Source organism: Choloepus didactylus, chromosome 4, assembly GCF_015220235.1.
Source record: "Choloepus didactylus isolate mChoDid1 chromosome 4, mChoDid1.pri, whole genome shotgun sequence".
Lineage (NCBI taxonomy): Eukaryota > Metazoa > Chordata > Mammalia > Pilosa > Megalonychidae > Choloepus > Choloepus didactylus.
The window spans coordinates 101315918-101330595 of record NC_051310.1 but is presented as its reverse complement, the minus strand read 5'-3'; the positions used below and the strand labels follow the sequence as shown (position 1 = coordinate 101330595).

The window sequence follows — 14678 nt, the reverse complement described above, 5'->3', positions numbered from 1 at the left end:
CATCTTTGAATACTAATGCTAAAAGATCAAAGATTGAAGCTCCTGTAGATTGCATAATTGTTATAGGTTTGAAGTCCATAAAAAACTGTAAGGAAAAGCAGTAACTTTAGATAGGAAAAATGCTACTTCTATTTTCATGAAAGAGGAAACAATTAAGTACATATGCAAATAACTTTGCAATTTCAGGGAAGGAAATTTTATGTAGTAGAAGATGTCTGCTGAATGTACAAGAAAAGTAGTAAGGTTAGAATTTAGTTGGGAGAGTGAAAATTTTCAAAAGGTTCTTGTGCTCTTCACCAAGGATTCAAAATCAGATAAATTGTAGATGAGGCCATTGATACAGTAAACACAAAGATAAAATTACTTGATCTACCCTTGAACATTGTTAAAATTTTAATAGTGGTTAATTACAATGGGTACTACACAAGGGATACCAAGTATTTTCTAAGTACACATATAGTATCTAAAAATCCAACTCTACAGAAAAATAAATCCTACCTAATGATTATATATTGGTTTAGTCAATATTTATGTGGACATTAATTGTGTTTAATTATTCATAATTTAATTAACCTATAATGGATTATTTGAATGGCCCTGATCTCTTAGACAATCTCCCTCCCGTGTAAACCTGTAAACAGTGGCAGTCATATTCATTCTTGAGATCTTTCAAAATTAGGTTGAAATTCCCTTTTCATTTCATAGATGTACTCTCATGTAATGTTTAGTCTTTATGTGAATGGTAAAAGGACTTCAGAAAGAGTAAAAGCTCTATTAGCATCCTGAAAAGTACAGAATGAACGTTTCTAAGCAGAATATGGGACTGCCCTTATTTTCTACTTCTAAATGTCATAAAAATAACACAAAGGCAAAAATAATTATATAAAAGGGTTAAATAATAAGTAAATATATTTTTAAAAATTCACTTAGATATATATTGGTCTTGTTTCTTTGTGGAATCAGCTATAAAAGCCTAGTAATCCAATTGAAAATATCTCCCCAGGGTTAATGATCTCTTTGTCCTTTGAACAGTTTATATGCACCTCTTTTAGGACAAGTACCAATTTTTGCCTTAGCTCATAGCTTGTTGTTGTGACTTTTATCTCTTTTTATGGCTCTCTGATCTCCACAGGGTAGACTAACACAATCCATACATCCCAGCCCACAAATGTTGCATGAAAGTTTCATATATATGAATTTTTTTTACTGTATCAGCAAAGCATTTTATAAAATTTGTTACTGCATATTGCCATGCAAAGCTATGAAAATTTTACAAATTTGCTGGAAAAATAAGTTTCTATTTGAGTAACTGGGTAATTAAGAAAGATTTCTGTAAGTCTGATTTTATTGATGGTTTGAAGGAACATCAAACCATAGTTTAATATAAAAGTCTTATTTCAGTTCTGACAGTCATTTCAGTCTTAAGGGAGTGAGGAATCAATGGCATATGTGAGGAAACTAAGGTGGGAGAGGTTAAGTGAATTCACCAAGGTCACATGCAACAATTGAGATTTTTGATAGTTGATTTATGCTTTCCTTTTTTTTTTTTTTTACTGACTAAGACACTGAAGTGGAATGTATATCATCTTGTCAAGCATACCTGACATCATGCTGCAATAGTTATTTTAAAGCATGTTATTTTCTTTAAAAAAAAAAAAAGGAAGCAGCAATTACTCCTCTTCTGTGCTCTCTCGGCCTGCTGATCATACATCTATTACAGCATTTTCTGTAAGATTATGATGAGTTACCTTCCTCTTAGTACACACCCACCACAGTATCTGGAATTTGGTTGATGCCCAAAAATGTTTATTGAATGAATGAATGAATCCCTGAATGTAGTTTAATTGCCTTTGGAATTTGGGTCCTTCAGATTATTTATATTATCACATTTTCTGAAGCACACAGATACCAAATCTCTTTCTTGATTGTTAGTTGGATCTATCACTTTCTCATTAAGAGATATCAGTGACTAGCCTGGGAACCAGTAGACCAGTATTTCTATAGCCTCATTCTTGGAAATGTACTGGCAGCTCAGAGAGAAAAACATCTCAGTCCGTATCAGAACTTAGAATCAAGGACTTTTGTTTGATTCCAGTTGTTCTTAATTTTATCCAAATATATGTTTCTGATCTATTATCTAAGACTTTATCATTCCAAGCAGGTCAACTGAGTCTAGATACTTTGGTAAAGTTAAAAATATTTTTATAAAATAGTGTTATTCTAATTTCAATTCTTCTTCCTCCTTTTCCTCCTTTTTTTTGGCTTTCAGATTATATATTTATCTAAAAAAAAATAAAATGGATTGACAGAGTTACCACATTATTCTGCATGCTAAAAGGATTTTCCAAGCCCATGAGGGATATCATTTCTTGAGCAATAAAAAAAATTACTTCCTCAACAACAATGTAAAGATAGGAGACCTTTCAATACAAATTCAAGGTCTTTATCACTAGTTCCAACACACAAACTAGGTGGGATTTATCTGTGCCACAGGTTGCACTCCTTAGGAAAGAAAGCTTGAGAAGACACTAAACAAGGATGTCTCTAAAAGATGATGATTTGTTAAAATTTTAAAGGCACCATCTTTTGACCTGCAAATATTCTGCTCCCATGACAATTTCATTCTGAATCCAGGATAATTACAAACACATGGCAGTTTTTTCCTGCATGCTTTCTTGAGCCAAACCTGCATGACAACATGTACAGTTTACAGGATGGGACTTGAAATTCCCTTTCTCATATAGGATCACTAAGGAATGTTACCAATAACAAGGAATAAATGGCATACAACATTGATTATTATAAATTTTATTTGTTCTTATTTACCCCAATCTCCTTAATATGTTCAAATTCTTTCCTGGAGAAATCAGGAGTTTCCTATATAACATCAATTATGTCATTAATGATGATTAGAATGAGCTGTAGAGACCTTGATTCTGAAGACATGTATATGCAGGTGAGATACAGTCTGATTGCAGACACTGACACAGTAGTGGATCAAATCAAAGAAAGAGATCAGGGCAATCCAAAGTACAATATATTCATCAATAAAGCTGTTTAAAATACTGATCCAGGAACAAAAGTGCTGTGCCTATGAATGCTGTGTCATGCAAATGCATTTCACTTTTCGTCATGTATGCAACCACAAGTTTATTAGTGACTTTAGCAGATACAAAACTAAAATATCAATATATGAAAGCAGGGATGCTTTTCAAAAAGCTGAACTGCTGATTTCTTGTAGATCATTGCAGCTAATGTAATCACTGATCAAATATGGAAAAAAGGAGAAAGGACACTTGTTCCTGCTATTGTTGATCGATTTTTGCCAACACCACCTGTGAAGATTGTATGGAAGTAATTTGTACAGGAAAATATGGTCCCTGCTACAGTTCAAAGTGCAAGAAAAATTTTCATTTGAATATTCAGCACTGGAATCATGGATTGCCGAAAAGGTGGTCCTCCAATCTCTGCCAGCAAATGCATGATTATTAGGAAGATTTGCACCTCAGTCACATCAATTATTCCTAATCTCAGTGTTCCAGAAACATGTTTGCCATTGTGCACAATAAAATGTGAATGTCCCAGCAAAACAACAAAAACCATTCAATCAGGGTTTGTTCCCAATTGCACTGCAATACAAGTTCCAAGGAACACAAAAACTGTTGATAGTGAATCATAATCATGATCAAAAAGTCCTCCTAAAGGAGAATTACTATAGGTTCTTCTTGCTTGTTTCCCATCTGTAGCATCCACATGCACAAACAATATATGCATATATTGCACAAGCAATATATGCCCACAGAGGTGCCTGATCGGTAGCTGTAGGCAGTAGTAGACTAATAAAACAGTTGTACAGATGTTTATTGATAGTCCAGTGATGGTAATGAGACTGGGGCAGTCCAGGAGGGAACTCTTCCAACTAGCCCTTCCCAATACTCCTGTGTTAAAGGTTCATGTAGGGACCATCCAACACTCTGATATTTGTGATCTTCTAGTCGCTTTAGTTGGTGTCTTGACAATGGTGGTGTAGGTAACTGAAACAATTTATTTAATACACACCCTGTAGGACTCATATGCCTGAAGCCCACAGGGGACTCTGGGTGAGAACCTCTACATCATTTCCTTGCTGATTGATGCCCACTCATGGATCTTGGTTTTCTTTTATTTGGAGAATGTAATTTATCTTAAGTTTTATAGCTTTTTGTGGCTGTGTTTGCCCTGGATATAAGAACTTCTGCCTCCAGAGACTGGGTGACTCCGATTCGTGGCAGCACTTTTCCCAATTTCAATTTCATGTATCAAGTTTGTTTAAAGCACTGTGTCCCTTTTATTAAAGCCATTAGTAATTCAAGAGAGTTAAGCTAATCGATCTGTTTTGGAATTGCAGCAAATGTTTAGGAAACTAATATTTCAGTAGGTTGTGTATTTTTTAATTAGACCATTTTGTTAACATTTTTAACAGATTTTTGAGATAGTCACATACCATACATCTCATCCAATTTGATGACTTTTAATATATTCACAGAGTTGTACAATCACTGTAATCAATTTTAGAACATTTTCATCACCCAAAGAAGAAACCCCACACCTTTTAGTCAATATCCCCCAACCTCTCCATCCCTCTGCTAGCATTCTGTTAATATTTACTAAACCTGTTGTTAAAGTACTTACTTCCTGTCCTGTCATAGTATAAAAATCTTAGGTTCACATTTTGCATTTTTTTCAACAATTAATGTTTCTTTGTATAATCTAGCCACAAGCTTTATGTGTAAATGAGCTCCAGATTTACTAACTTGAATATTATCATTTTTTCTTTGTCCTCTGGAGTATAAAATTGAAAAATTAGTGTATTGTTTGAAGAGGAGCCATTGCTTTATTTGGTGAATTGAAATCAATCTTTAAACTGAATCACTACCAGTGATTTGTACGGTGATTAAAGAGGTATCTCTCCACCAGATTCAAATAGGGATAAATTATACCAGGTGAATCTCTCTCTCTCTCTTGCAGTTTGGATTAAGTATATTCAGTTTATACTTCTTGACCTAAATTATTCTTTTTCATAGATTTAGACATTATAAGAAAAATAAACCTCGTCATGAAAGATTTTGGATTTTCAGAATAGGAAATCCTATGTAAATAACAAGTAATGTTATACACCAAATTGTCTATTTTGATGAATAGAAATGTTATATAAATCATTTGTCAGAAACACATTACATGATGTTTTTATCTAGATAATTTACACTAAATTCTTGCTGGCACAAAGCATTCTCTGAATTAAATTCTCTGTACACAAGCAGTAAAACACATAATGTGCTTATGAATAATACATTAACGGCCTTATAATCAGGATCATTGATAAACAAATTGGTAGTCTAGTGTCTGGGGACCCATTGCAATTAGACTGCTGAGTCCATTTGTTGGAAGACTTTTTAGACTTGCATCTATCTTTGCATCAAGTACCATAGAAACAAATCTAATAAATTTCTTATCTAATTCAAACAGAGTTTTAGGTAAGTCTGCAGTGAATCTGTGCAGCTTCTCTGAGATCTTTGAATATACTTTGTATAAAAGTATCATTTATAAAGTGTTTTTGTGATACTTCATTGTTACTTCAGGGGCATGAATGGATTACTAAGTACAACTATAGCAATGAGAAATGCATGCTTCTACATGTTCAGGCACATAAAGTAATCCTTAGGAAGGGCTGACTGTTCTTATCACTTTGGTTTATTAATATATTTTTATAGCTTAGTTAACATAAAGGATTAAATTTAATTTCAGAGGTTCTTTCTGATTAAAACATTTAGACAATTCAGAATTGGGTAGTACTTCATGACCATACTTTCACTGAGCTTATATTCCTTACATATTCATGAATAGAAACTGATTATACCAGACTTAAATGCTAGACTTTAAACTCCAGGAAGACATGGGTATATCTGTTTTATTTGTCCCCAGCATCAGTATAAGACCACCATGGTCTCTTGATAAATGTTTGTTGAATAAGTAAATGAAAATGTTAAGCAAAAGGGCCAGTGAAATATTAGGTACTAAAGGAAGGACATGGGGGATAATTAGTGTCTCCGACAGTATCCAGGTAAGAAAATAGTAACTTTTGTAGGTATTTCAAGAAGAGAGGTATTTAAAACAGAGATGTTGTTACAAAAATTATTGGACAGGCTGAAGGAAGAAAAAAGAAGAGAGGATGGTACCCAGAGATAAAAACTGCAGGAAGCTGTTCTCACCCCATCCCCCACTCCCACCCAGTAGTGGAGGAGTAAAATGGGAATGCAATGTTATCTAGATTCTATAAATCCACATTGACTACTGGCAATGTCGGCATTTACTTTAAAAAAAATAGTATTTCTGAATAGTTAGAATGTATATATTGTATATATACATTACAACTTTAAATTTGGGTGTAATGTGTACTGAGCAGAACAATCTGTAAAGAAAATGGTTCTCCTGTGCGGCTTGTGTGTTTTGGTATTTAACATTTTTAGATTAGTGGTTCATTAGTACAAAAATATTCATTTGTTAATTCAATAAATATTTAATTAAGTACCAGTTCAGTGCTAGGTGCTCTGTTAGATATTAGGGTTAAAAGGACGAATAAGGAACAGTTTCTTCCCTCACATCCATGGAAGGAAATCTAATTAGCCAAACTAAATCAGATTTGTGGATGAAATATACAATTAATTTTTAAAGCACCACCTATAGTAAGTAAATATACCTGACTTATACTCACGTAAATATATTCAGACTATTTACAGAAGGTGTCTAAGCTTGTATAGAAATTTTAACTTAAGAGTTTTGAACCTCCAGTTTACCTTGAAATAATCCTAGTTCTTCCTCTCAAATTGTATTTTTTTTTAATTAAAAGTTGTGGTGGGGTGCCGTATGGCTGCATCTGTCGTCATCTACTGGCTGTTAGGCAATGCCACTCACAGGGCATCTGAAATATGATAGCTCTAATTTCTTGGCAGGTTGGAGAAACAGTGATATGTCAGAAATGGATTTACTTAATAAAATACACCTCCTGAGAAATGACACAGTTAACTCTGTAGGTAGCTAACGACTCACAAAGCTTAAATATGCATTGTCTTTGAGCTTGTGATTGCTACCTAGTGCATGGAAACGTCAAGAGCATACAAAAATCCTTATTAGATTGCCTTCTGCTTGAGCTGTTCCACATGCTTTGACCTGTGATGTAGCCCCTGTTGCTGCCTTCAGAGAAGAGATACCAAACCAATATCTCTGAAACCCTTAGAGAACAATGGCACCTGTGTGGTGATGTTACAGGAATACTTATAGTGCAAATTAAGGAGAAATAAAAGTAGGCTTTTTTGTTTGGAGTGCATGGCAACCAGTATATGACAATCATTGCAGACCAGTATACCTTCTGTTTCTTCCCTTTTCATATTTTACTCCTTTATGTTTTGATGGAATTAATATCATTCAACAGTGATAGCTAGCTAATTAATGATACACAGTAAATTCTGTCCAAATTACGATCCAAGGTTATAAGTGAAGTAGAGGATACAGTAGTTTTCAAAAGTGTTTTTAACTTGGCATTATGTAAAAGAGGCATGAGAGCTCTCCCTCTCCATCTCTGCCTGAGCCTTGGGTCCTGTGACTGCCACATACTAATTTAACATTTAGCTACTACCTTGAAAATTGTTAAATTCTTTTTATGCTGGTTTACTCACTAAATTCTAAGGTCTTTGCAGGAGGAGACCATGATCCTTTATCAGACCAGTTTATACCCTTTATACAAGACCTTATGCTTAAAAGATACTTGGTAAATTGACTCATCTTTCTCCCTTGCTTCCCACATCCAGTCAGTATCCAAACCTGTTGACTTTATTTTTTAATATAGCATTTAGCCAACCAGCCTTCTCTTTATGAGTTGTCACTGCTGATGCTGGGAATCTAATCATTTCTCAATTGAAATACAGTGACCTCGTATTTGTACTCTTTGGTTTTGTTTCTGGTTTTGGCTTTTTGTTTGTTTGTTTGCTTGTTTGTTTTTGTCTTGACCCTCTCCAGTCTATCATCTATATAGCTTCCAGAGCATGCTTTCAAAAATGAAAATGTGGGTCTTCACTCCCCTGCTTTAAAACCTTTCGGTGGTTTCCTATTACTTTAGAATAAGATTCAGACTCGATCTTTACATAAAAGGTTTACTGCAGAATCTATGTCTTGCCTACCCACTCTGGCATCATCTTTCAACATTTCCTCCTTCACATGTCACACACCAATAATTTCCAATGGCTTAGAGTGCCTTGCCTGAGCCCAGCACCTCCTAACTCCAAAAAAACTCATCCCCTGGAATATTGAGTTCTCTCCCAGCCAAACCAACTGTTTCCTCCCTCTTCCCCCACAATCCCACCTTTGCCCCATAAATTAATATCTTTACCTGGATGACTTCTTATCTTTTGAGGCTCAACTCATGTCTTCCTCCCCCAGGAAGTACTCCCTGTCATTCCCCTGATTCTCTCCCAACCAGATTAGGCACCTTCCATGTAAGCCCAAAGTGTACCCTGTACCTCCATCATACATAGAGCTTATTCCACTTTGTTTTACTAATCTGGTTTCAATTCTTTCTCTCTCAGTAGAATGTAAGGTCCTTGAGGGCAGGTCCTAGTCCTGTGTGCTGCTTCTGTATTTCTGCCTCTTAGGAAGTGCCAGGCACATGGCTGGCAGGCAGTAAAATGTTTGTTAAATTAAATTTTTGGTTTTGGTTTTTAGTTTGTATGTGTGTTTGTGTTTGTTTATTTGTTTGTTTTGGCTTGTCTTCCAGTTCAGTCCAGTCTTTGCCTTAAGGCAAGCAAATTCTTAAATACTGAGACAGATATTGACTGGGCCAAAAAACTTACAGAAGTTGCCAATTTGGCAGATTTGGTGATACCAGGAAATAAAGAGTTAGTTCTGGGATATTACTTCACAAAATCAGTTATCTTGAAGTGTTGCAATAATAACAGTGACTGACTTACTCATTGTGTTTGCATTCATGTACATATCCGAAGTTTTTTGTACTTATATCAAGGACCAGAAGAAACAGGAAAATATATAGATTTTTTACCTCAAAAAAGCCTGTAACTTAAATCATTTATTTCTTGAATACAGAATGCAAAGTACAGATATTAGTTACGTGGTTTTTACTCTTCTGAAGCACCTAGTACAGTTTTCTTTAGATATCCTAGGCACTAGATAGATTGTTTGCTGAGTTGATACAATAACAAACCTGTTCGTTATATGAGTCCAAGACATTGAGTTGTAAAACATATAAAAATCTAATGAGACTACAGAACATATACAATTTGACAAATTAACCAGAATGGCCACCTTAATATATTTTGTCACACATCTTTGCCACTTTCAGAAGGGAATTAGATCATTTTTTAGCTTCCTTCTTTATCTAAACTTCTTTCATTCTGTAATTCTTTTCTCTTACCATTTATTCTTAGCTACTTGAATAACGTCCCTTTTTCAAAGCTTCAGTAACCTTTCTCTCAGGAACAATATAGAGCCATTTCTAATCTAGAAGTTTGTTGTCCATTAAATCTGTAATGCTATCATCCTGTCCAGAGAAACCTCCCTACACTAACTCTTTTTATCATTGCACTTATCTTCCAGGCATTTTAATGCAGTGAAATTATTTTGTTTTTCAATGCATAATATGCAGAGAGACACTAATATAGTGTGGTGCTTAAAAGTTCAGATTTTAGAGTTAGACATACCTGGGTTTGATTCCCAGATAAGGACTTACTGGTTATATAATCTTAAGCAAGTTACTTATCTTTTCTGAGCTTTCATTTCCCCATAAAATGGAATAGTATTTGTATCACTCTCATAGTGTTATATTAAATGAGATTGTGCATGCAAGACAGCACTTAGGAGAGTGTCTGGTTTGTGTGTGTATGTCTAGATGCATAGATACATAGATAAATACAGATATGAATATAAAAAACTCAGTAAATGTTAGCGATTTTTTATGTACCAGACACACGGGTAATAGCGGTGAATAAGACAAATATAGGCCCTTCCCTTTCAGACAACTAAACAAGTAATTACAATAAAGGGCAATGACTATTATGATTGCATAAATATAGAGTATTATCTAAGGATATAGTAGGAAGACTAAACACAACCTAGCAGTCAGAGAAAGCCCCTTTGAGGAAGTGAATCTGAAACTGAGAGGGTGAGTAGGTAGGCTGTTAGCAAAAATATAGGTATTTATGGGAGAAATTATACCGTAATACAATTTTGAGATATCACAAAGATCCCAGGATATGTCCCTCAGGAACATTAAGGGTCTACCCTGGAAACTTAGCAAAAGGAAGAACCCTCAGGAGGGTGGGAACTGATATTTATTCAATGACAATATATGCTAGGTACTTAGCTGGAGAGGGAAATATGAAGAAGATGATGCTTATATGAAGAAGATGACAAATATTTACATGGATTAATTTAATCTTCTCAACAACCACTTGCGGTAAGAATTATGAGCTGTATTTTATGAATAAGAACACTGAGACAATAAGAGTATAAGTAACTTGTCTGATGTTATGTGACTAATAAGTGGGAGAGCTGGGATTCACACCGTGGTAGAATTATTCCATAGGCCATGCTGTTAGCCTCTGTGCTAACAGCCATTGAACAATGAATAAAAACACGGTCCATGCCTGCAAGCAGCTCAAATTCTAGAGGAGGGCACTAATGGTTCTGAGATAAACTGCTAGGGCAAGAGTTATATTGCAATCCCTTATATCCCTACGTTAGCAACCCTGAATGGTCTTTCTGTCTGATTCCTCCCATGCCCTATATCATTTCTGCCTATCTTTCTTAGAGCCCTGCCTTTCCCTCTCCCTGCCAGAAAGGCCTTCTGGCATTGTGTGTACAAATGGAAATCTTCAAAGGTACAGGTTCTTTTAAAAATCTTTACATTTTTTCACATAGGATAATTTTACTTCCCCATATTGTGAGAATGTGGACTTGTATGCTTATTTAAAGCTAGCACCTATTGCAGGCTCCAGACTCAAGGCTTTGTGTAAATATAAATTGATCATCAAATTTCTCTTCAAATGAACTTTAGTGTTCTTTGTAAAGAGAAAGGAGTTTATATTTGCCTTTTAATAAAGAAGTAAGATTCTGTAATGGTCTAGTGTTCTCCAGATTTAATTACTCCCATGAATTTCATTTGCCTTTAATAAGCAGACTTTTAAACATTCTGGTTCGCTCTTGGTAAAAATATTGTCTTATTCTCACCAGCTAAAAGCAGTAGTGCAGAACAGCTCTAATGTTGGAATTCAGTGGGGCAACATTACTCTACAATAAACATTTGATCATGTTTGCTTCAACAAAATCAAGAAGAAACAACAGATATTCTGAAAAAGCCCTTCACACTTCACACTTTTCTCCATATAAGAAGCTATTGCTCACAATATTTTAATGGAGAGCAAAAGCTCTCCATTGTGAAGCAGTTTTCATCCAGATCTGAAGCTCTGCTCACTTTTGCCTTCTTCCTTGCCACACTTTGTGTCAGGTAGTCTTGTAAGTAACAGATTTTGTATTGTTTTTGCCTCTTCTGTTTTCCCTATATAGACTTTCCAGATGCCAGAGAACAGATAGGCCTAAACCAGAGTGGACTACAGATAATCAATTTGAAAAAACTGATGTTGCCTATCACTAGCCCATTTCCTTCCTTTCATTTCCTCTGCACTAAATTAAGCAGACCCCATGCTTTCTAGCAGCATCATTTCTAAAATTGGCTGTGCTTGACTTTCCTAGTGCCCTTCACAAGGCTTTTAACCTAGCTGCTTCTTGAAAAAAAAAAAAAAAAAAAAATCTTACAATAAATATCCTACCGTGGGCACAAGCTGGAAAACATACTCTAAAGACTTTGAAGCAGTATCTGTACTGAAGTTGGAAGCAGAGCCTGCAGAGATAAATTCTAATTCCCTGAATTCCAGGAAGGAAAAGATTTTGAAAGACTGCTCAAGCTGAGAAAGGTATTGAAGGCCAGTTGGGACTGGAGCTGCGGCAAGCCCATCTTGGGCCACCTGGGGTCTCTTTTAATCCTTGTCCCACATCCCTCCCTTTTCACCCAAGACCTGCTTCCCTCCTGCTGTGTTGTGCACTTTTCTTTCCATTTCCTGACAGTCTCAAGAACTGTATTACCAGGTAAAAGAGCTACTCATATTTCAGTCCTCTAGAATCTAGTTAGCTCTTTCATTTCCTTTTTTATTTACTTGTGATGGTCAAATTTGGCATTCCTTTACATTCTCTGAATCTGGATTATTTCAAGAATTCTTTTTTTTAGCTGCTAGTGAATGCTGATATAGAGAGTTCAGGATCCCTCCTCTAATGTATAAAATCAAAAGCTAAAAATAACTTCATCTTATCTTCAGAATAGTACTAAGCTAAATGCAGTATGGTATCCTAGATATAATTCTTGAACAGAAAAAGGACGTCAGTGGAAAAACTGGGAAATCCAGATAAAGGCTGTAGCTTAGTTAGTAATATAAAACCAATGTAATTTTTTAGTTTTGATAAATGTACCATGTTTATATGAGATGCTAATGTTAGGGAAAGCTGAATTAAGGCATACAGGAACTCCGTGTATCAGCCTTGCAACTCTTCTATAAATCTAAAATTATTTCAAAATAAAAATATTTTTTTGATTTGAGTCATTACTCTCCCTGAGAATACAGCAAAACACTGACCCCAAGATGAACAGCTCAGGATATAGGCAGAGATGGTTGGCAAAGGCCCTGCCAATGCCCTTCAGAATGTCTCTGGCCACTCCTTTCCAGGCTTGTCCCTTTCAGGCAGGCCTGAGACCAGGGCCTGCCTCCTCCTCCCATGGTTTCTAACTGCCTCATAACCTTACCAAGCCTTTCTAAGACTTTTCTTTCTCATTGTGGATTTATGGGCTTTCTCCCCTCTTAAGGGAATTTTCCCATCTTAAAGTAATCAGACCATATTTTCTTTCTTTTTTCAGCAAATATTTATTGAGCACTTACTTTTTAAATTTTTTCTTCATTAGAGGAGTTGTAGATTTACAGAAAAATCATGTAGAAAATACAGTGTTCCCATATCCCCCCCCCCCATTATTAACACTTTGCATAAGTATGGTCTTGGTTACAATTAATGAAAAAATATTATAATTGTACTATTAACTGTAGTCCATAGTTTTACATTAGGATGTGTTTTTTCCCATATATCATCCTATTATTAACACCTTGTATTGCTGTGGTACATTTATTATAATTCATTAAAGAACAGCTTTATAATTGTATTATTAACTATAATCCATTGTTTACGATAGGGTTCACTGTGTTGTACAGTCCTATGTTTCATCTTTTAATTTTTATTCTAATACTATATATACATTCATATATATAGTTCAGTGCTGTTCACTACACTCACAATGTTGTGCTAGTATCACCACCATTCATTTCCAAAACTTTATATTCAACGCAAATAGAATTTCTATACAAATTAAGCATTAACTCCCCACTCCCTACACCTAACCCAGCCTCTGGTAACCAATTTCTAGATTCTAACTTTATGAGTTTGCTTATTCTAATTATTTTGTATCAGTGAGATCATACAATATTTGTCCTTTTGTGTCTGATTTATTTCACTCCACATACTGTTTTCAGGGTTCATCCATGTTGTTGCATGTATCAGAATTTCTTTCCTTTTTAATGCTGAATAATATTCCATTGTTTGTATATACCACATTTTGTTTATCCATTCATTGGTTGGTGGACACTTGGGTTGCTTCCATCTTTTGGCAATTGTGAATAATGCCACTATGAACATCAGTGTGTAGATATATGTTTTTGAGACCCTGCTTTCAATTCTTTGGGGTATATACCTTGTAGAGAGATTGCTGGGTCATATGGTAATTTTATAACGCAGAATTTCTGGGCTTTCTGAGAAACTGCCAAACTGTTCTCCATAGCAGCTGCTCCTTTTTACATTCCTACCAGCAATGGGTGACTGTTCTATGTCTCCACATCCTCTCCAACACTAGTAATTTTGTTTGTTTGTTTGTTTTTAGTAACCATTCTGGTAAGTGTGAGTGGTATCTCAGTGTGCTTTCGACTTGCATTTCCCTAATAGAAATGATGACAAGCATCTTTTCATGTGCTTTTTTATCCATTTGTATATCCTCTTTGGAGAAATATTTATTCAAGTCTTTTGCCCCTTTTTAAATTGAGTTGGTTGTCTTTTTATTGTTGAGTTGTAAGATTTCTTTGTATATTCTGGATAGTAAAGCCTTGTCAGATATATGTGTTCCAAATATTTTCTCACATCGAGTAGGTTGTCTTTTCACTTCCATGATAAAGTTCTTTGATGCACAAAAGTTTTTAATTTTTATGTGATCCCATTTGTTTTGTTGTTGTTGCTGTTGCTTGTGCTTTGGGTATCAAGTCTAAGAAACCATTGCCTAACACAAGACCCTAAAGATGCTTCCCTATATTTTCTTCTAGGAGTTTTATAGTCCTGTGAATACCTACTTTTTGCCGAGTATAATATAAACATAATCCCACCTGCCAGAGAATTCAGTCTAGTTTGTGATTAAGTAAATAGATAAACAGTGTGGTCTAGTTTAGAATTAAATAAAAAAATCAATAAAGAACCATAAGTGTTTTGATGGA

The 14678-nt window shown here is 35.1% G+C and overlaps 1 protein-coding gene and 1 pseudogene across 4 annotated transcripts in view; one reads left to right on the top strand and one right to left on the bottom strand.

Annotated features, from left to right (window-relative positions):
• The window catches only part of SCAPER (S-phase cyclin A associated protein in the ER), a 600702-nt gene that overhangs the window by 373968 nt on the left and 212056 nt on the right, over nt 1-14678 (top strand). The window lies entirely within an intron of this gene.
• Nucleotides 2900-4145, bottom strand: LOC119531736 (annotated as a pseudogene).